At 35.4% G+C, this 24,705-nt stretch overlaps 1 protein-coding gene across 1 annotated transcript in view; it reads left to right on the forward strand.

The window, feature by feature from the left end:
- Nucleotides 1-24,705, forward strand: part of SPINK5 (serine peptidase inhibitor Kazal type 5) — a 191,465-nt gene that overhangs the window by 66,182 nt on the left and 100,578 nt on the right. Inside the window, exon 6 of the mRNA XM_055112771.2 lies at nucleotides 5,578-5,677. The gene's annotated coding sequence lies outside the window, so the exon portion shown is untranslated. The remainder of the gene's footprint in view (nucleotides 1-5,577; nucleotides 5,678-24,705) is intronic.

A 24,705-nucleotide genomic window follows, 5' to 3' on the forward strand; every position in this document is an offset into this window, starting at 1 on the left:
GTGTGAACTTGAGTCAGTTCGGGTTGAGCATCCCTAATCTGAAAATCTGAAATCCGAAATGCTCCAAAATCTGAAACTTTTTGAGCATCGACATGATGCTCAAAGGTCATGTCCAAAGAAAGCACTCACTAGAACATTTCACATTTTAGATTTTCAGATTAGGAATGCTCAACTGGTAAGTCTACGTGCAAATATCCCCAAATCTGAAAAAATCTGAAATCCAAAACACTTCCCGTCCCAAGCATTTTGAATAAGAGATACTCAGCCTATATGTAATCTCCCTGAGCCTCAGTTCTCTCAACTGTAAAATGAAAGTAATAATATTTTTTGATAGTATTATTGTGAGATAATACATATAAAGCACTTGGAAAGCTCCTGGACACAGTCAGTTGTATTGCTGTTATTATTAAGCTGTTCGCATTACAGGAGTTTGGCATTAAATTTTGGGGGAGTGCCTTCCTATGGAGGAGCTTGAGCATTATGGTAGGGGGTTGAGAGGACAATATTTGGGCACCCAGTCAAGTTTACAGCCTCAGAGAACTCTATTAGCAAGGAATTAGGCTCTGCTTAATGTTCCGGGGCAGGACTCTAGGCTGTGGGGACATGGGGAGGAAGCAATGCAAAACCCCAGGCTCAAAAGGGCTGGGATTTTATTCAGGTAAATAAGACAGGGGACCAAGCAGAAGTCTAGTTGGCTGCACTGGCTACAACAGGTGAAGCAGAATCTCAAGAAGTGTGACTCATGGGGAGCCCTGGACACTAGGCTGAGAAGGATTTAAATCGGGAGCCCAGAAGCCTCAACAGCTAAAAGAACATAGCAACAAATAACTGGCCGGGATCTGATGAAAAGTCTTCGAAGACCCTTTAAGAACTGCACAGTGCTAAACCTAATGTAAGATGGTATTAGTGTTTGCAGAAGGAATGCAGATGGGAGAAAGAAGAACATTGGCAATGTTGACCTGTAACATCATGGAAACACCTGCAAGGAAGCATCTATTCAAAAAAGAATACACAAAGGCAGATAGCAGTCATGGGAGTAAGTTCTTGAGACACCAAATATTGGTTTATCATATGATACTCTTCTCTAAGGTAGTTTCAGCGTGTCAATCTGATAAGACATGTTTGGCCTTCATTTCTTCTGTTTTCTTAAAGGGAACATTGACTTTGACTCTCCAGTGAATTAAACCACATAGATAGGCACTGACAAGCACGTGTCCCATTTTTCATACATCATAAAGAGAATTTCAATTTCCACCAAATTCAACTCCTTTATTTAACAGATGAAGAACCTGTAGTGTAATGAAAAGGAGTTCTGGCCTCGTCTCTTAATGTGTGACCTCTTACGAACTACTTAAACTCCCTGAGCTATAGTCTTTTTTCATAGAAAAAAGAAGATAATTGCATCAGTATTCTCAGGGTTTTTGTGTTGATCAAATGAGATGTTGTATGTGAACGTACTTGTGAATGGTGAAGTGTAATTCATAGGTAACTGACTAATTAGTTGGTAAGATTCTGAGCTATATCTTGACTGGAGGATTAGTCTCTTTCCTGGTTATGGGAATGTATTGGCTGGTGTTAACTGTTTGCCTTCCTAAATTCCATTAAAAATCTAAATCCTTGCTTTTTCCTGTTTATTCTCTTTGACCTGTGCTCCTCACATTTTTTGTTAATGAGAATTACCTTGTATTAATATGTAATTACCTCAGGGAACTTGTTAAAATGCAGCTCTTAAAGCCCTTTCCCAAGAGATTCTGATGTAGTAGGTCTAATTTAGGGCCCAGGACTCCAATACTGGTGGGCCATGGATCTCAGTCACAGAAATTTGTGCCTGGTGAATTGTTTGCTTATTTAATGCTTGGCTGCACATGTTGTAGCACAGGGGCTCAAAGCTGGGAGTCTGAAAACCTGGAATTTATATACGGCTGTGATACCAACATAATTATTGGTACAAGGTAGAAGTTAAATAAATATTTGTCTTAATGAGTGTATGAAATGGCTTGTCCTGTGACCTTGTATCTCTTTCCTTCAGTCTCTTCATTAGTAAAATGAAAAAGTTGAACTAAATAACTTCCAATTTTTCTTTTTTGAGACAGAGTCTTGCTCTGTCACCCAGGCTGGAGTCCCTCTGCCTCCCGGGTTCACATGATTCTCCTGCCTCAGCCTCCCAAGTACCTGGGATTACAGGTGCCTGCAACCAAACCTGGCTAATTTTTGTATTTTTAGTAGAGACAGGGTTTCACTATGTTGGCCAGGCTGCTCTCGAACTCCTGACCTCAAGTGATCCACCTGCCTCAGCCTCCCAATTTGCTGGAATTACAGGCATTAGCCACCACACCTGGCCAATAACTTCTAATATTCTTTATAGCTTTGACTGTCTTTGACCTTTCTAGCTCTTAGACCTACTGTGGAGACAAGTAATAGCTTCTAGAAAGTTCCTTAAGCATCTTGAAAAGCTGCATTTATTCTTTCCAGCAAATAAATAATTTTCAGTATTATAATTTCATAGCTAAATTGGCATCCTGTTGACTTGTGGTTAATGCAATTTAATAGTGTGACTAATTTCATCTCATAAAATTGTAGCAAAAGGGAGAATACTGTGGGTTACTTTCTTAAGATAAAATATGTAATTTTTAGAAATTTAGAAGTAACTCCTTAAAAGACTCCCATGCCTTTCTCCTGCTATTAGCAAATAAGCATGTTCTATCTCAAGTTAATCTACAGCTCTGGGATTCAGTAATCTAACTCATATTTAATAATACCAAATACCAGGCCACCTTGGCCTCCCAAAGTGCTGGGATTACAGACGTGAGCCATCGCGCCCGACCATCTTTTTTTTCTTTTATTTCTTTTTAGTTTTCTTCTTTTTTTTTTTAAACAGATGGCACAACTCTTCAAATCTTCAGTGCCTCTTATTAGGATTTTGGGATGACATTCAAAATATCTCATTATCTTTCTACATTCGAACTCATCCTTTTCTGCTGTTAGCCTCTCTTCGGCAACAGTGCAGTTCTTGAATTTGTGATTGTCCATTGTTTTAGTTCAGCAGTTCCTTCTGCTTGGAGTGACCCTCATTTGACTGTTTCCACTTCTCAAAACTTAAATCCTTGTTCAAATGTCACTTCCACTTCATGTGCTTCTTTGGTTCCTCTGCCTGAATTATACTTTCCCCTCCAAACTACCACATTACTTTGAGAACAGCAAGATTCTATCAGGTGAAAAAAAAGGAAGGTCACTTCAGGCAAAAGTTGTAGCAAGGACTAAAATATAAACTCAAAAATAATTATGTGTTATAAATTTAAGTATTTACTGCATATAAATAATAGTAATATAACACTAAATACTATATATACAGACCATGTTTATGTAGGATAAAAAATATATAGTTAAGACTCATATACTTACTGTCTATCTTAAGAAGTAGATATTACCAAATATATTGAAGTTCCTAGATCTCAGAGCGTCTTTTATCTCCAAATGTAACCACTGTCCTGAATTGTCTGTTTGTGATTTCTTTGCATTTTTTGCTTTTCCCTTACATATGGTCATCTAAATAATTTCTTTAGGTTTTTGTGTGGAATATAAAGTATAATATTTTATATGGAATATAAATAATGTATTTTATTTCTGCTACTGGTGTTTTTTTATTAATATTTCACTTGTGTAAATATATAATATATAAATATATAATAACATGACTATTTATATATATATCACATTTTTATTGCCATGTACTATTCTGTTTGAATAAATCACAATATACTAATGGAAATCTTTTACTGACAAATATTTGTATTGATTGAATTTTTTTCTTTTTCTCTTCTATTGGAAAAAAAATTTATTTAAATATTTTTGTACACATCTCTCAGTGCAGAGGTGCAAGGATATGTTTGAGATGTATGCCTAGGATTTGCATTGTTTTCTTAGGTGGGGGGTACATCTTTGATTTTGATGGGTAGTGTTGTTTCCCAAAATGTTTTTGGAATGGCAGTTAGTAATGCTTAAACCTTTGTTTTTAGCATTTAGGACTATTGGGAAATAAAACTGGAAATGAAGGTTAGAATCAGACTGTACAGTAAGTTGACATGCCAAAGCATTTGGATTTTATTCTATAGGTAAAGGGAAACCATCGTTGTGACACTCCGTAGGTTACTTACTTTATCTGAATCTTAGTTTTCTCTTCAAAAATTTTGGGACAATACCTTCCTCACAGACTTGTGAATATCCTGGCATGTAATAATTGATATTAGTATTATATATTAGTATCAGAAAAAATTGTGAACTGGGTGTGACATAAACAGATTTATATTTTAGAAAGCTAATGGCAACTGGGTATAGAATAGATGTTTGCAGAAAGGCAGGAAGCTATTGTGGTCATCTAGCAGGCAGAAAATCCTTATTAACATTTTAAGATCTAACTCAGGATTTCTCAGTCTTGGAACCATTGAAATTTTGAGCTGGATAATCCTCTGTTTTGTGGGTGTTGTTCTGTGCATTGGAGGAGGTTTAGCATCATCCCTGGGCTCTATCACTTGATGCCAATAGCCACCTGTCCCCTACGACTGTGCCAATTAAAAATGTCTACAGACATTGCCGGGGGGATAAAACCACACCCATTTGTGAATGACTGATCTAATTCCAGTGTCAACTCCTTTATGAAAGCTTCCTTGTCTCCTTTTAGAAAGATTCAATTGTTCTCTTCCCAAATACCTTTTATTGGTATCTCCCCATATAGTTTTAGAATTATCTGTAGACTTTTCTACAAGACCAAAGTTCTTGAAAACAACAATTAACAATTTTTGTATTTCAATAATTTAGAACATGGTCATAACTAATGTAGATGTTTAAGATGTAAATTGTCAAATAAATGATTCGACAATTATTTTGAGGTAAGAAGTAAGTTACGGGAAGAATCAGGTAAAAGAAGAGCTTTCCAGGCAAAGGAACTAGCAAGAGCAAAGTCTCTGAGTTAGAAAAGAGTTTTCTCTGTCTTAGAAACAGAAAGCTAGTGCAATCAGAGCCAAGTGTGCATGAATGAAAGTAGCACATAATAAGAAATGAAATAGATGAAAAAAGAATTGATCTTTAAACAGCTATGCTTAGTGACCTTCAGTAGAGTTGTGGGAAAGAAGCTAAAATGAATTTGTTGGATGGTAAATGAATGAATGAGAGGCAAGGAAGTAAAAGCCGTAAGTAGATGCTACCCTTGCCAAGAGTTTGGCAAGGCAGGCAGGAGACAGCTGAGGTAATACAATATAGGAGAAAGATAAAGCATGTTTGTGGGTTGAAGGGAAAACATCCTGTTGTGGTAAGAATGCAATAAAGAAATTTGATAAGGCAATGCATTGAAGATGTGGCAGTGCATGGAATGTAGAGAAAAGGTGGAAGATTCACTTTGGATAATTGTAGTCATTCTTCGCCTGAGTTGTAATGGGGGGAAAATGTTACCTGAAATTGTGAACATATTTTGAAATGAAAAAAGAGAACATTACATGAAATTAATAGCCTTTTCCATGAAGTTAAACAGGTTAGTGTTAATTTTCATTCAACAAATATTCATCTTGCATCTGGTTTTTTCAGGCAGTGTATTCTATGCCGAAGACACAGCAGTGCATATGCCATGCATACAGAACTGAGTCACTGAGAAGTTGAATCAATGGTCTCAGGTCATAGACAGCTGGTAAGTGGCAAAAATGGAATTCAAAATTAGGTGTTCATGAATCCAGAGCCTATTTTTTTTAAAGGCTGACCTTCATTGACTAGGGTTAGAATTTTGCAAAGAGACTTGTGGAAGTTACGATCATGAGGTACCTATGGGACAAAGAGAGAGCAAAGCTAAAAAGGGATATTTCACAAAAGATAACATAAGAAGTAAAGAAGGTACCTTGGGTGTGATTAATAAGAGGAGCAAGTTGAGTGGGAGTTGGAGGCCGGAAGGATAGAAAGAAGGTGATATGATCGGAGAGTGTACTTAAAGTGTTGTATCTTGGGGTTGAGGAATTCTGTGTAATGATGCCGGTGATGGTGAGGCTATGCATATAAGCTGCTAAGGTAGAAAACTGAACAAAGAAAATTTATAGGAGAACTCAAGTAACACATCAATTTGGGGTTAACATAGTGCATGGCAAAGAATCTCACGTGCCTCAATAAAATCCAGAGGGTATAACTATATTTTGTATAGTTTTTGAGGATAGATTAAATTATATATATTATTTTTTATTCAGGGAGGCAAAATGTGAATGTATAGATTTTTAGAATGACTTCCTCCTGAACATGGGTAAACCATACAGCATGTCAATTCTAAATTATTTAGAAATCTTGACCATATTAAATAACATATTATCTAAGATATTGCTTTACTGATACCACTTTCTTTAAAATTATTCCTACTCCATTTATGTTTACCTAATGTGTTAATCCGAATTGTTTTACTGATTCTTTTGTTACACATGGCCAAGTTGGCTATATTATCTGTTGGGTAAGGTGCCAGCAGGTGCGGAAGTCCTGATTCCCAGGAGCCTTCTCTACTTAGTGATCTCCTAATTGAGCTTCCTTTCACCATGTCTGATAAACTTTGCCTGCCTCCTGATAACATCTCAGGAAATGCCCACCCACATTCCACCTGAGAATCTTAGCTTCTTCCTTCCTACTCAGATCTTTTTGATAGTTCCATAAATATCTCCTTGTCATCTAGCTTTTCTATTTTCTTCCTGACACAAGCAAAATTCCTGAAGTAATAAGAGCAATAACAAATATATAAATGCTTGTTTTGAAAAGCTTCTACGTGCACATTTTTTGTTCTCACTCTAATAATGTGATAAAGCTGAATTATTTCCAATTTTCTGACTGATGAGAGAGGTCAAGAGACTTGTTCAAGGTTTTTTCTCTTGGTAAGTAAAGGTGTCCATTATGAGAACATAGTTCTTCTAAAGTAAAATACCACTCCAGAAGCTTCACCCTTCTATAGAAATATGTATCTGAGAAGTGGAAGAAAAAATAAATCGGCATCATTGATTTTAACTTTCCAGTTATTGCTAAAATCTCATCATCTGTATCTTTATAGATGTAGGCAATACATTACCTCTTGTGGCAGGTTAGTTTATCTTGGATTATTTGCTTTTCTTTGTAATGAGCTGATACTGTTCTCCATATAACTTCTATTCATGAGTTCTAGTCCATCTTCTGCAGCTATACAGACTAAACAAATAAGCACTCACTTTTCCTAGACAACCTTTCAGTATTTTCAGGTACTCTTCTCTGTGTGCCATGTCACTATTATTATTATTATTATTATACAGGACATATTTTTCAGGCTGTTTTGTGGAAGTCACTCTCTTCTGGACCTGGTCTTATTTCATTAATCATAACTCTAAAACATGAAATCTACACTTGAGCATAATACTTTAGATGTGTTCTGTTTAGTGGATTCGAACACAATATAATGATCACCTCCTTTGTTCCAATGATGTGTAAATATGTTCAAAGTTCATGTGCTTTGGGATAGCCACTAATGATTCATATTGAACTTAGAAATCTGGATGATTGAGTTTCTTGTGATAATTCTATAGTAGTTGTGCCTCTAAATCCATATATCTGATAAAGGTCCATCATGAAATTTCTAGTAATAATTACTGAGCATGGAATAATGACATCTATATACTCTAAGTTTAAAAGTTGGAACATTATGTCTCATTCACATAAACTACGGTAATTCTAGATGTTACACATTACCTATTTATTTTTATTTTGTTAATTTGATTACAAGTTCAACTTAATATTTTATATTCTCCAGTTTTTATTTTTAAAATAGTTTAAATTAAACTAAAAATAAATACTTCTGGTTCTATGCATTTTGCATAATGGATATTCCACCTGTATTACATTCTATGAATATACCACAATTTATTCCACTCTACTGTTGATAGATATTTGGGTTTTTCTGGTTTTGAGCTGTTATGAGCTAAGCTGCTAGTGAAGATTTTTGAACATGTCTTTTTTTTTTTATTTTAGTGGACATATACACCAACTTCCCTTGAGTTTACACCTAGGAGTATAACAGTTGGAGCATAGAGCAAGCAAGTGTTTAGCTTTAGGAGATATTGTCAAATAGTTTTCCAAAGTGGTTGAGTCAATTTATACTCCCAGCAGGAGGGTATGAGAGTGCAAGTTGCTCAGTGTACTCCCCAGTACTTGACATTGTGTGTCTTTTTAATTTTAGCTCTTTGAGTCAGTGTGTTATTTCATTTCAATATTAATTTGCATAGATTTGATTATTTATGATTCTTTGTATCTTTTGATATGCATGTTGGCCTCTTGGATATCCTCTTTTTTGAAGTTTTGGTCAAGCCTTTTGCACATTTATTAATGGATTGTTTTTCTTTTTTTAACAAATGCGTAAGAGCTTATATAATATGTTAAATATGTTAGCTATGTCAGAATTTATGTATTGCAGGTTTTTTATCCAGGCTGTGGCTTATCTATTTACTTTCAGAATATTTTTTGACAAACAGAAATTTTTACTTTTGCTTTGTTGATTTTTTTCTTTTGTGATTTGTCTTTTTTATATTCTATAAAGATTTTTTTCCTACCCCAAGGTCATGAAGGTATTTAATCATATTTTCTTCTGGAAGCTTACTGACTTTGGCTTTCACATTTGGGGTATGAGCCACCTCACATAAATTTTGGGTTATGCTGTAAGTTCAGAGTCAAAGTTCACCTTTTTTTCTCATATGTATATCTAACTATTTCAGTCTTTATTGAAAAGACCATACGGTTGCCACTGAAGGGAACCGGTGCTTTTACCTAAACCAAGTGACTGTTTATGTGTGATCTGTTTCTGGTTTCACTATTCTTTTCCATTGATATGTTTTTCTACCTTTGCACTGAATCCATACTGTCTTAATTACTGTAGCTTTCTAGAACACACTGGAATCTTGTATTTTAAATCATCCATATTTCTTCCTCTTCTTTAACATCTTCCTGGCTATTTCTACATAAACTTTGGAATCACATGTCAATTTCCACATGCAAAAAATGTCAACCTTTTTGATTGGGAGTATATTGTACTTATAGATAAGTTTTGAGAGAATTGATATATTGAATATTTAATTTTTTTGACCCCAAAACATGGAATACTTCTTTACTTATTCAGATTTTAATGTCTCTCAGTAGTGCAATGGTACTTGCACTACTTTCTTAAGATTTACTCATAAATGTGTGATTTTCTAAAAATGCTGCTGTAAATAGTTCCTATTTTATCTTATTTTTCAATTATTTATTGCTAGTATATAGAGATACAATTGTTTTTTGTTGTTGACCTGGGTCCAGTGACCTTGATGAATTGATTTATTGATTGCAATAATTTATCTTTTTATTTGATGTTGTATGTCCACAATTATGTCATCTGTGAAAAAAAAAAAGGCAGTTTTACACACTCCTTTCCAAACATTGTAACCTTTTCTTGACTTATTGGAATGGTTAGAACTTACTTTATAATGATGCATAGAAATAGCAGCCGTTGATGCTCTTTTTGTATTTCTGACCTTTTGGGGCAAGCACTAGCATTTCACTATTGAATGCAACAATTTCTCTCTCTCTTTTTTTTTGTACATATCTTTTCTAAAAATCAGAATTAGGAAATTCCCTATAGTGCCATCTTCCAGTTTACCAATTCTTCATTCTATTGTGTCCAGCAGTTTCGTAACTTCATGTGTTATCTTTTTAAGTTCTGGAATGTCATTTGATTAATTTTAAATCCTCTATTTATGTGTTTAAGTTCCTCATGCTTTCATTTATTTTGTTCATGTTTTCTTTCAAATAACAAATGTATTAATCACAGTGAACCAAAATTCTGTTTCTACTACTTACAATATCTGGATTATTTTTACTTCTGCTCCTTTCGCATATTTTTCTCTTGCTAATTGGTTTTATTTTGTTACCATGTTGCTTCTCTAGTATTTTGTAAAATAGTATTTTGGACATAGTATATGATGTAATTATAAAGTCTCTATCTAGATGATACCATTTTCCACCGGTACTGTTGAATTATTCCTCCATTTCAGTTTTTTCTTTTAGACAGGATGAGAGCCTAATCACATAAATGTAATTAGGGGTTAAATTATCTAAAACTGGGCCGGGCACGATGGCGCACGCCTGCGATCCCAGCATTTTGGGAGGCCGAGGCGGGTGGATCACCTGAGGTCAGGAGTTCGAGACCAGCCTGACTAACATGGTGAAACTCTGTCTCTACTAAATACAAAAAGAAAAATTAGCCGAGCATGGTGGTGCATGCCTGTAATGCCAGCTACTTGGGAGGCTGAGGTAGTAGAATCACTTGAATCTGGGAGGAGGAGGTTGCCATGAGCCAAGATCATGCTATTGCACTCCAGCCTGGGCAACAAGAATGAAACTCTGTCTCAAAAAAAAAACAAGAAGTTATCTGAAACTAAACAGTTTCAGTGAAACCCATTCTACACTTGGATTGTATTATAGTCTTTCTGGACTTTTGATTGAGAGACTGTTGGGTGTAGGCCTTCAAAAACTGAGGGAGATCAAGTTCTGCTTTTCAAAGACTATCAATTTAATGGTTTTTGTGGTCAGAGAAAAATGCTTTGCGCAACGAAATCATTTCGAATTTGTTCAGATTTATTTTACAGCACATAATATGATCTATCTAAATGTTGTTCCATGTGCACTTGTAAAAAATGTAACGGCCAAGTTGGTAATAGTGGTAAAGTCTTCTGTAGCTTTTCTGATTTTCCTTTACTTGTTCTATTTATGACTAAGAAATGGCTGTTAAAATCTCCAAGTCTAATTGGGATTTGTCTATTTCTTTTTCAGTTTTATCAAGTTTTGCTTCATTTATTTGATACTGTTGTTAGATGCAAACAAATTTAACATTATAATTTCTCTGTGACTTAATTTCTTTTTCTTTTTTTTCATTGTATTCTCATTTTATTTCGTGTTTCTTTTTTTTAATTTTATCATTATTATACTTTAAGTTTTAGGGTACATGTGCACAACGTGCAGGTTTGTTACATATGTGTACATGCACCATGTTGGTGTGCTGCATTTTACCCATTAACTCTACATTTAGCATTAGGTATATCTCCTAATGCTATCCCTCCCCCCACCCCACAACAGTCTCCGGTGTGTGATGTTCCCCTTCCTGTGTCCATGTGTTCTCATTGTTCAATTCCCACCTATGAGTGAGAACATGCAGTGTTTGTTTTTCTGTCCTTGTGATAGTTTGCTGAGAATGATGGTTTCCAGTTTCATCCATGTCCCTACAAAGGACATGAACTCATCATTTTTTATGGCTGCATAGTATTCCATGGTGTATATGTGCCACATTTTCTTAATCCAGTCTATCGTTGTTGGACATTTAGGTTGGTTCCAAGTCTTTGTTATCGTGAATAGTGCCGCTATAAACATACGTGTGCATGTGTCCTTATAGCAGCATGATTTGTGGTATTTCTAGTTCTAGATTCCTGAGGAGTCGCCACACTGTCTTCCACAATGGTTGAACTAGTTTACAGTCCCACCAACAGTGTAAAAGTGTTCCTGTTGCTCCACATCCTCTCCAGCACCTGTTGTTTCCTGACTTTTTAATGATCACCATTCTAACTGGTGTGAGATGGTATCTCATTGTGGTTTTGATTTGCATTTCTCTGATGGCCAGTGATGATGAGCATTTTTTCATGTGTTTTTTTGGCTGCATAAATGTCTTCTTTTATATTGCATAAATATATGCATAAATATTCTTCTTTACCCCTGGTACTATTTCTGGTTCTGAAATCTATTTTGTCTAACATCAATGTAGCCACTGCAGCTTTCTTTTGATTAAAATTTACATTGTACATATTTTCCATCTTTTTACATTTAATCTATGTTTTTATGTTTAAAGTGGGTTGGCTATAGATATTATATAGTTGAGTCTTTGCTTTTTTATTAAGTCGATTTCTGCTTTTTATTCAGTAAATACTGCCTAATTGAAGTATTTAGATCAGTTACATTGAAGGTAAATATTCATAATACTGGATTTGGATCTATTATCTTACCATACATTTTATAATTTTTTTTGCCTTTTTTTGGTCCCTTTCCTGCTGTCGTTGGATTTTCTTTTTAATGATTCCATTTTATCCCCACTATTGGCTTAATAGTTATGTATCTTTTAAAAATTTGTAAGTTTTATTTTAGTGTTTACAATATATGTCTTTAACTTGTACAGTCTACTATTAAATATTATACCATTCCATTTAGTATGTAATAATCTTACAGTAGTATACTTTCACTTTCTTCCATCCTTTGTGCCATTGTTATATATTTCACTCCTCCATTTGATAAACCTCAAAATATATTTAACTATTTTTTTAGAGCCTCACATCTTTAAAACATGTTAATAATAAAAATAATGTTTACATTTGAGTTTGGGAGTTAGTAAAAGTGGAATCTCATCTCATTTCATTTATTTTTAGTCCGGGTATCCTTGGCCGAACTTGATGCTTTCCCACATCCTTGAAAAAGAGCTATCTCTTCCTTTCTATTTATAGCAAGATGTTGAGATGATCACTGAGACCTGCAAAAAGATTTGTGTTCCTCAACAAAAATCTTTTCATAAATTAATGAACTTTTATTTATTGCTGCAATATGTAATTTATACTTCTTGAAACCTGTCTTTGGAAAAATTCCAATGAAGAATGAAATGCCCCCTTTCAGGGGGCAACTTATGTTTTATTAACCCAGTGAGACTAACAAACTGAAATTTTATTAATGCAGTATAGTTCCCAAAGTATATAGAAACATTCTATATATTCTATGTTTCTGCTTTGTGAGATTTTAGTAAACGTTCTAATCTGGGAGGATTTAGTGATCAAATTGTTTTAGAAAATGCTACAAACTTTATTTTCCTGCAGGAATTTCATTTAGCTGAATCTCTTTGGTCTAGGAATATTTTTTACCACTTAAACAGAAGTTCTGCAGACAAGCAAAGTTACTTAATTTGCTTAAACTAAAATTGGCAAACACATTGGACTCTAGAAAGCTTTTTTTCTTTTTTTTTTTTTTCCCCCGAGACAAGGTCTTGCTCTGTCGCCCAGGCTGGAGTACAGTGGCGCGATCTTGGCTCACTGCAACCTCCACCTCCCAGGTTTAAGCGATTCTCTTGCCTTAGCCTCCTGAGTAGTTGGGATTACAGACATGTGCCACCACATCTGGCTGATTTTTGTATTTTTATTAGAGATGGGATTTTGCCACGTTGGCCAGGCCGGTCTTGAACTCTAGGTCTCAATTGATCCACCCACCTCAGCCTCCCAAAGTGCTGGAATTATAGGCATGAAACACTGCACCCAGCCTAGAAAGCTTTTTTCTATTGGTACAATTGTAAGTATCTCATTTTTTATTGAATGTATTTTGAGGATTACTGATTTAAAATATTCAAATGTTTTTCATTTTTATCATTCCTAGATTTAGAAAAGATAAATAATTTATATTTAATTCTATCTACCTATTCACCCCCTTAAAAATCCATTGAATGCCTGCCATGTGCCAGGCATTGTAATTTATACAAATAATGGTATTACTGATCTTTGAGTACAGATTATCTGGCTTCAAACTCAATATTGGTTTTACTTTGCTTTATCCACTTTATCACAGGGGCCTCCATCGAAACTTATTTATAATACCAGATATTTCCAAGGCATTACAGCATGGAAATGTAAAATCTAATTCTAGCTCTTTCCATATTATATGATCTTGAGAAAACTTGCTCTCTGCTCGGTACCTCAATTTTCCTTGTCTCCAATTCTAAACGTAATTCTAAATGTACCAGAAAAGCATCTCTAGGTATTATTCAATAAAGAATGCAATTCAGACAGGTTTCTTAAAATATAGGCAGGTTTTTTTTTCTTTTCATTAATGCATGCTCTATATACATTAAAATTTGCAGATCTTAAGTATACAATTTGATAATATTTATGTAAACATGTATCTGTATAATCGCCATTTAGATCCAAGTGTAAAACTTTTCTATTGCCTCAAAGTTTTCCTTGTGCCTCATTATGGTCATTGCCTCTTCCCCCCAGACACAGACATTGCTGTTTGAACTTCTATTACTATAGGTTTGTTTTGTCTGTCTGGAAGTTCTTATAAAGGGAATTATATGCCATATAATCTTTTGTGTCTGGCTTCTTTCACTCCATATAATGTCGCTGAGAGTCATTCAAGTTGCTACCTAGTGTTTTAATGCCAGTAGGACTTCAGTTTCTTAACCTATACAATGAAAGGGATTGGGCTAGATGAACTCTGAAGATTTTTTGAATTCTGAGAATGAGAGGCTCTTTCCACTGTTTTGCAATAATTAACATGCAGGAATTCTGACCTGATTCAGTTGCCATGATACCATGACAATATTGGGAATGACAGCTTTGAATGTGTCATCCAGTGAGAGGATGACATTGCATGTCTGGGTGTGGAACATTTTATGCACCTCTGTAATGTAAGGTCAGAAACTTTCGTAGCTCAGGATGCCCTTACTGATTTCTGAGCCCTCCCACATCTAGCATTCTTCCCATGTGACATATTAATTGAATTGTCTATATCACATTTCTAAAAGTCATTGATAAACAGACTTAAAAGAAGACTTTATGCAAAGCTCCTGCCTAATTATGTCTTGGCAATCTCTCTATGTGTAGTGTTTAGGGGTCATCTATGGGATCAGACAGACTCATATTCAAATCCTGGTGCTTCACTTCTATCTGTGAAACCGTGGGCAAGTTGCTTAAATTCACTGAGTCTGTTTCCTCACCTGGAAATGAGGGTAATGATAGCTACCTCACAGTGTTGTTATAAAGAACTGAATGAGATAATGCATGCAAAGTGTTCACAGTGCCTTGAACTTGAGTACTGCTCAGTCAAGGACAGCTGTTAGTGCTGCAGCTTCTCAGCAAAATCTGTTATCTTGTGCTCCTGCAATTCCTCACTGAAGTTCCCTTTCTGGGCCAGTCCTGTGTGTTCACATTGGCTGGGACAAAAGTGAGTGTAAGCAGTGAGCAGTGAACAGCCACAGGATTTTAATCAATCCTGTGAAGAGGGAAACTTTCCATAGAGAATGAACTGGGGCAGTTAAATGAGAATGAGCAGTGACTGGAGGATGGAAGCCTTGGGTTCTAACGACTTCCTTAGTCAAGAGAAGTTTCATGACCTTGATTGTGGCACTAAATCTCTTTAGAATAAACTAAATAGTGTAACACTTTTGAGCAGGGATCCCCAACCCCCGGGGCCACAGACTGGTACTGGCCCATGGCCTGCTAGGAACTGGGCTGCACAGCAGAGGGTGAGCAGGGATTAAGCAAGTGAAGCTGAGCTCTGCCTCCTGTCAGATCAGTCATTAGATTCTCATAGGAGCATGAACGCTATTGTGAACTGTACATGCAAAGGACCTAGGTTGCATGCCCCTTATGAGAATCTAATGATAAATGTAATACACTTGAATCATCCAAAACCATTCCCCCCCGCCCTTGTCCACGGAAAAATTGTCTTCCACAAAACCGGTCCCTGGTGCCAAAAAGTTTGTGAATCACTGGTTTAGAGAACAGTTGTTCGTTGGTATCTTTGGGGGATTGGCTCCAGGGCCTCCCCCATATAAAAATCTGCAGATGCTCAAGTCCCTCATGTAAAATGGTGAAGTATTTGCATATAACTTAGGCATTTCTTCCTGTATACTTTAAATCCTCCCTAGATTATTTATAATACCTAATACTATGTAAATGCTATGTAAATAGTTGTTATACTGTATGGCTTTGAGAATAACAACAAGAAAAAAGTTTGTACATTTTCAGTACATATATGCAATTTCTTTTTCAAGTATTTTTTATCTGTGCTTGGTTGAATCCACAAATGAGGAACCCCATAAACATGAAGAACTGACTATATGTGTTTCTCGTTCAAACTCTGTTCTGCCACTTACTCTCAAATCCTTCAAACTCTCCCAAAGGAAGTTTTTCCATATTGGAAAGCAAGATAGTACGGAAGTTAAGAAAGTGAGTCTGGATTCAGATGAATTGGATTTGAATCCCAAAGTTGCCATTAACAATGTGTAAAATCTCAGACAGGCTAATTTATTTCTCTGTTCGTTGGTTTCCTGATCTGTAAAATGGGTTGTTACAAAGATAAATTAAGAATACTTTTAACAGTGCCTGGCAAAAAATAATTAGTCAATAAATGTTAGATATTATTCACAAAATAGGTATCATGCTACCTCTTCAGATTACTGAGGATATTTAAATGAACTAAGGTTAAATGACCAGAACAAATCTTAATTATTACTAACATTGTAATTTATGAAAACATGGCTGGAGATGTAATGAGATTTGAGGCAAAATTGAGATCACCAGGAGAAAATTAATAGATTTACTGTTTCTTAAATGGAAAAATAAGAAAAATGAGTGGGAGAAGTTATATTTATGGTTTATAATACCCATGAAAAGAATGCTTTTATTTTTGCTCTAAAGTAGGAAAAACTAAATATAAGTTCTCAACTCAGCGAATAAAATAATAATAACATAGGCAATAACACTGATAACAATAAGTTTAAAATGGTATTTTTATGAAATAAAAACTGAGAAAGAACATGCAATTCTTTCTCAAGTGAGGTCCTTGCTTTGTGGAGCTTCTATTCTGGTGGGAAACACAAATAGTAGAGAAGTAAATAGGTTAACAAAAAGAAGACTTCAGACAGTAATTATTGTATAAAGAAATGAAAATAAGCCATTTCATTAAAAAGCAACTGGTCTTGGGGATGTAGTAGAGGACAATCTGCTTTAGATTTGGTTGTAAAGAAAAGTCTCTCTGAAAAAATAATATCTTAAGTTGAGCTGTGTATAATAAAAAGGAACCAGCCACTCTCAAATCAATGGCAGGGGCTTTCCAGGCACAAGAAGCACCTGGTATAAGATGCTAAAGTGGAAGTGAGCTTGGCACAGTTGAGAGATAGGAAGGGGACTGATCATAGCGGAATATTATAAGTGAGTGGAAGAAACAATAGTACAAGTTGACATTAGAAAAATTTATTTGCAACTTGTAGGCCACAGCTGGGAGTGTGGACCTAATGCCACATGTGAAGTTTGATGGAAAACCATCAGAAGTCTCTAAGCTGGTGGTTTACTTAATCTCATTTATTTTTTAAAAGACATGTCAGGCCACTATGTGAAAATCCAGATAGTGGCAAGGAAGCTAATGAGGAGGCCAGAGCAGCAGTCCGTGTGAGAGATGGTGGTGTCGGTTTATGTGAAGAGATTCATGTTGTAGAAGAAGAGTCAATAGGACTTACTGAGATATTAAACAGAAAGGGCTCATAAGATCCTACGTTTTTGGAGATGGTATTGAAGCTGGAGACATCTCCTAAGCTAGGCTGTGGTAATGGAATGTTAGAACTGGAGGGTTGATAGGCTGAAGTCTAAAAAGCTGCATGATAGATATCCTATGCTGAATTTTGCCATTTTTCTTTGGGTGTATGTTTAAGTTTCTGTTGTTATTTTGTTTTATTTATACATATATATATATGTTTGTGTATATATACTTAATTTTAATTATTTAATTATGACATAGCTATCACCAATATCCAGAATTTATATATCTGTAAACAGAGGCAAGAAGAGGCAAAATAACTTATTCAAGTTTACACAGTTAGTGATTAACTATATGACCATTTAAGATATTTATGGACCCTCCATATTGCTCTTCCAAAAGGCTGCACCAATATACACTTTCCCTACACCATATAAACAATGCTCATCTCCACAATCTCTCAGCATTGCTAGTGTTTTTCTTTTTAAGCCTTGTGAATCCAAATTGAATCCTCTTTCTGGTCATTAAGGACTGCGGGCCTTCTCTTTGGCTAATTTTGAATGTTTTGGGAGGGAGTTTTGGGAAGAGGATTATCAGAGAGAAAAAGAAATGAAATAATAATAATTATAACAATAATAATATTGAGAGTTTATAATTGCCAGGAACCATTCTAAGCACTATATACATATATACATGCATATACACACATGTATACATATATATAGACATGTATATAAGTATATATAAGTATATACATGTGTGTATATATGTGTATATAATACTTAGAATGGTTCCTGGCAATCATAAACTCTCAATAAGTATACTTATTTATATATACATATGTGTATATATACTTTAATTATTTAATTATGACATAGCTATCATTAATATCCAGAATTTATGTATCTGTAAACTGAGGCAAGGAGAGGTAAAATAACTTGTTCAAGTTCACACAGTCAGTGACAGATGCAAAGCTAGGCATTTACCTGCAGAATCTGTGCTTTTAATCATTATCTGCTACTGACAACCTACAAGACATCTGGTTGGTGAATGTTTCATTTACACAAAGAAAACAGTGTAAGATAGTTTATGTGGTTCAGGTATTAGAAACTCTAGGAAAAAATACACACAAGCTGAATAAGTCAGTATTGATTTAGTTAGGATTTGATTGAAATACTGAAAGGGAAAAACTTTCTCTACTCTCTGTGTTTCTGTTAAGGTGTCTTCATAATCAGAATATGTGTGGCTTAGCCAGAAAAACCATCATCCTCATTATCACCATCACTGCCAACTACTGAGTGCCTACTATATTCTGGGCCCTTAGCTATAAGCACTGGAGATATTATGGCAATCCTGGAATTACAATCACTTTTAAAAGAGGGACTAGATTAAGTGAAAAGATCCCATAGGTATGAAGTGGTAGAGTCTGTATTCAAACACAGTTTGTCTCTGTCTAACTTTAAAATCTTTACTCTTCCCAAAGTGGTAAATGAAGGAATAAGAAGACAGATTCATAAGCCAAGATGGTGTCAAAGACAAAGAATCACATAGGTTTACAAATATTTAGACAGTAGCAATAGCAAAATTATCTGGACTTTGAAAAGCAGAGATGAATAGAAAGATCTTGATTCTAAGGCAGGAAGGAGTCACTGGAGGATTTTTGTGGATAGAAGTCACAAAGTAGGATTCGTGTTTGGAAGGAACTATTAATAGTTACCACTTACTGAATACCTATGAAATCCTAAGAATTTTCACATATTTAATATAATAACTTTATGAAATAGTTTAATCTCACTTGAGGCTCAGAAATTTTAAGTAATTTGCTAATGCTTTCATGGTTGGTAAAGAGTGGATTCAGAACTTAAGATTCTGATCTAATTGGAAAGCTGATGTTCTTGCCTTCCTTGCTAATAAATGTTATAGGGATATAGATCAGACAACACTGCCAGATTTGAGAGTGATGGAAGCTGGGCAATGTGACAGCAGCTGGCAGCAACAGCCAATATCAATTTCATTTCACATGAGGGGACATATAGAAACTCATAGTTTTTCTGGTTGGCTTTTTCTTTATTTTCCTTGAAAAGGCTATAGGTGGTATATTCTGAAATTCCCTGAATTTTCTAGCAGTATGTTGGAATGCTTGAACCTATCTTTCTTTTTTTTTCAGTGTGAGCTTGGCATATGATCAAGAAATATGGTTTTTAAGTGTTTGGGGGAAGAAATTACATCAAAATTGAGAGGTGTTAAAGCTTCAATTGGGTCTTGAGAGATAGGAGACATTTAAATGAGATGTGATGAGAAAATTGATGACTTAAAAGTAATTAATTAGCACATATGGATATTTAGAAGGGGAAAGAAATCTAGGGCAAGAGTTAGAATATATGTGGTTTAGCCTCGACTATGACACTTCCTAGAAATTATGTCCTGAAATTAATTCTTTGGAGCCATCTTTTTTCAGCCACGAAATTCCAGTAAAAATATTTCACAGAGCTGTTGGAGTTATGAATAATTAAGTTGAAAATAATTTTATAGTATCTGGGACTAATATTAATGACAAAATTTTTTTGGAACAGGCAACATCCACAATTTTGAATACATTCTAGGTATTTAAATTTTTAAATGTTAGGAAGACAAGAAAATAAAAAAAATTCCTCGTCAACAAAAATTTGTCATCTTTGGATACTCTTTTAGGTATTGTGGTTACAGACATGTATAAGACATTGAGTCTGCACTGTTAGATACATAGCTATGAAAAGAAAAAGCAGTTCATAATTTAGTAATTCAAATATTGTATTAAATGGGTGATCTAGTTGACACATGTGTCCTAGAGGAGGTTTGAGGAGAGAATGGTTCCTGAAGCCAGGTGGACAGAGAACTTTCCTTGTAGCAGGTGAAACTGCTCTACTTCAACGTTAAGGGAGTAGGCAGATTCCTCAACTGATACTGTGCTCTTGTAATAACATTTCGTCATAAAATTGGGAAGAAAATGATGGATCAACTAGTCTTTCTCCCTCATTCTACAGATAGGGGAACTGAGGCTCAGAGAGTGCAATTTTCATATAGCGTAACTTTTTTTGATGATAAAATCAGTACTCAATTCTAAATATATCTGACTTCCAAATCATTGTGCCTCACCACTTTAACCAGTCTATTATTACATTTGTCATAGCAACTGTTATCATCAATGAATGTTTGAGTAGGTAGATAAAAAAAGATAAGTATAGATGGATATAAATAGATATATAGATTTATAGATATGTTTAAAAAGCACAAGCTTGCAGTATTCTTTTAAAGCAACTTTGATAATTTTTCATTTTACTTTTTTTTCCAAATTATTATTTGTACAGCTGGACTAATTTCCAGTAAAATTGTTTACTGCAGTTGCATTTTAAAATGTAGTTTGTGTTAACTTTTACCAAACTTTTAATAAAGATATATCCATATCGATGATGCACAATTGACAACTCTTCCCACTGATTATATTTTCTAATTTATGGAGGTAAGTTATGAAGAGTTTACTCCTCAATTTGGCATGCAAGGATTTGGCCACACTCAGTAAATATTCAAAGCAGAATAGTTAGCCAAGATGTTTGCTTCAATATAACATTAGCCGAGTATATTAACTTCCTATAAAGAGGAGATTTGCTAACAGAAAATATCAGATAGAAAAGCCATGAGAAATAAAGCAGGATCAGCCCTTATGATCCATGTATTGTTTCCTTTGCATTTTGGACTCAAATTTTTTTCTAAGCATGTCTATCATTATTTTTATTCACCTTTGTTACAGTCTAATTAAACTCTGCAATATCACTTTCCCCCCAACTATTCTCCTTTGAGACGTACCCACATATCTGTGTCCAGATCATCCATCTCTTAAGGTTTTTGTCAAATTTTATTTGTCCTATACTTTTTTTTTTTAATCTTTCAGCTAGGAGTAAATTCCCCCATTCCAAATTCCCATGGGACTTTATTTTTTGGCAGTTATAACTTTTCATTTCAAAGTAGGTTACACTAGGGATATGCCTTCTCCATCTTATTATATTATAAGCTCCTTTAGGGCAAGGTTTATATCTGATTCATTGCCAGTAACACCCACAGAACTTTGAAACTGATACTAAAAAATTACTGAATCAATGAATGAGTAAAGGTTTTTGATAGAGGAAATGAAAAATGAGAAGTGGATTTTAAAAATGAAGAAAGGGACAGCAGGTCTGAATAACATGTTTAGTGGGGAAACATACAATTCTTCATAATGTGAGAAACATTCAGCTGATACATGACATACCTCAGAGCAATTGAATACAGGAGAAAATATGGCAGGGAGAAAGTGTTCACAATTGTCATTACTGTGATTTTCAAACTCTTTATATATGCCTTTTTCCTTTTTCCTTTTCACCAGTTAATCAATATATCAATAAATACGTACATACCTCTTTGCATGTCCTTAGTGTGCTAGATCCTGGATAAAAACTGATGATTTAAAAAGTTATGCTCTTTGAACTTTCAATAAAGGAGAAGGCTGGCTGAAGCACCCTGTTCTCATCTCTGCTTAAACACATAACACTTCTATTTATTATGTATATTATGGTTATATTCAAGGTGTTATTTGAGCACATTTTATTGCTTAAACAATAAGTTAGATATATTAAAGGCAGAAACATTGTAAGTCTCAGAGAAAGACCGGAAGACTACTAGAAAGGTTCTAAATGAGCAAGCCGAGAGTAAGTTAGGAATGTAAGCCTTGGAACCCAAGTTTGAGATAGACCATGGTTGTAAGACTAAAGAGTTAGAAATACAAATAAAGCTGTAAAATGTGACAAACTATGGGTCTCTGAGTAGCTTGTTAAAGTTTTAGCATAGGTGGGAAGCCACTCAAAGAAGAAAAGAAAGGGTTTAGAAATTAGATCTCAGAGAAGTTCAGCTGTAGAGATGCTAGAAGACATCATAATGATCGGAAAACTTAGAGGAGACAGGTAGAAAGACCAAGGTGAAAAATCCAGTGCTGTACATCATTTGAAATGGTCCTATCTCTGGCTGAAATGGGTAATTGATGGATTCAATATTTTTTGAGGGGCATTCTGCACTCACTAGAGTAAGGATATGATTTTTAAAATCAGAGATGAGAAACTGTCCAATCTAGAAGATTATTCAAAAATAAGTGTTGGCTGGGCCCAGTGGCTCATGTCTGTAAATCCCAGCACTTTGGAAGGCCAAGGCGGGCAAATCATGAGGTCAGGAGTTTGTGACCAGCCTGGCCAACACAGTGAAACCCTGTGTCTACTGAAAATACAAAAATTAGCCAGGCATGGTGGCAAGCACCTGTAGTCCCAGCTACTCAGGAGTCTGAGGTGGGAGAATCACTTGAATCCGGGAGGCAGAGGTTGCAGTGAGCCAAGATGGTGCCACTGCACTCTAGCCTGGGCCGCAGAGCGAGATACCGTCTCAAAAAAAAAAAAAAAAATTGGCTTTTTCTATCAGTACCTATATACCCTCTAAGTAACATATCAGAGTCCCTTCTTACAGAATTGACTGTCTAATCACCAAGATAATGAACAAAGCTTTGAAGCTAATTCTGGTTATTAAGCAGAGAAAAGAGTTTCTTTCCTCACTTCTCTATTAACATTTCAAATGGGATGATTTTTTTTTTCGGGGATAAGGGTTTGTCCTGAATATTGTAGGGTGTTTAGCAGCATCCCTGGCCACTATCCACCAGATCCCATAGCACCTTCACAGTTGTGACAACCAAAAATGTCTCTAGACATTGCCAGATGTCCCCTGAAGGGCAAAATTGCCGCTAGCTGAGAGGCAATAAAATGGAGGAAAGCTAAGAAAAATGCAAACTGGAGGTTAAACCCATGATATAAAATGCTGTATATGAGATGAGTGTGTTTGTCCCCTGGAATTCAGGGTGATGAAACAAGAGTCAATCCCCAAAATCAGACATGGTGGAAGATTGAAAAAGAAGCTGTGGTTTGGGAAAACCACCTAGGACCGGGAGTCAGGAGAATATGAATGAGTTCAAGTTCTGCCACTTTCTAGCTATTCTTGAATCAATGACTTCCCCTTGCCAGAGCTTCTTAATAAAATGAAAGGATTTAAATATGCTCTACTAGAATATACTGCAGCCCATTCTAGGTCAAAGGCTATGGTAAGTTTGTGACTCTTCATAAATCTATACTTGGTTCTTTGGGTACTGAACTCTCTCTAGAATTGGACTCTCAAGAAGGCTGAGTGTGTTTTCTTGTCAGAGCCCAACTAACAGGTTTTCTGTCTTTCTTTCTCCCTTGTCTCACAAGGTGCATTTCTATATCCATCCTCACTACTTAAAGAGAAATGGAGGTAGAAAGTGTGATCTGGCAAAGGCAGCTATTTTGCCCTAAAATGATAGTCATTTTTCCCCTTGGAGAAAAGGCCTTAGGCTAAACAGTTTCTCTGGAGTAAGCACTATTTTTTTGAGCTCAGAAATATAACCTAAACGGGCAAGGAATCAAGAGTAAACTTCCATGGGAATTGTAGAGCCCAGGTCTCTACATACGCCTCTCTTAGAAAACGGACGTCAGGGGATATTCACTGTTTCCTCCATAAGTAGGCTGCCATTTTCCCATTGCATCACAGCTTTAAGATGAGAGATTACTTTGACTCCCAAGCTTTGTTTTCCAGTTCAGCTTCATGCATACCAGCTAATTAGGCAACATGACAACAGGGTGGAGCGATACTTGTATTCTGGATGTTTCCACACCCACAGTGGATTTGGCCTGGTGCCGCTGCCAGCCACCCTCAGAGCAGTGGCATCTTAAAATGCAACCACACCCAGACACCAACAAATTGTATTTTTTAAAGATTCATGTTAATGAAAAATTGTATATTATTGATTAATCTGTAGGCAAAAAAGAAAAGTGTCAGCTCTTTCTTCCCTTTTCTCATCCTCTACCTTTTTTGAGATTTACAGATACAATGAGCTAGCCACGTAGGTGAGTATATGTGGTGAAGGCAGGAGTTGAGGCGGCTTGACCCACACAATGCCAATTTGGACTAACCCAGGCTTTTGGCATATCAGGAACATGGGCTAGCTTTTGCTTGGTGCCTTAGAGCTTGTGGAGTACGTTCATTTACAGTTTAATTATATTTTCATGACAAAACTGATATATAGGTGGTATTATTATTTATATTTTATAAATAAGAAAAATGGGCTCAGATATAAATAAACATGTCAAAAATCACACACAAGTTGAGGGGCCCAGTTTTGACCCCAAATCTCATTCTTTTGTCACTCTTTTCATAGCTATTTTCTATGTAACTTAATGGTGGAATGTTCTGGTCTAAGATGTCATCAATTAATTCTGTATATATTGAGTGCTATTATGT

Source organism: Pan paniscus, chromosome 4 (genome assembly GCF_029289425.2).
Source record: "Pan paniscus chromosome 4, NHGRI_mPanPan1-v2.0_pri, whole genome shotgun sequence".
Classification (NCBI taxonomy): Eukaryota; Metazoa; Chordata; class Mammalia; order Primates; family Hominidae; genus Pan; species Pan paniscus.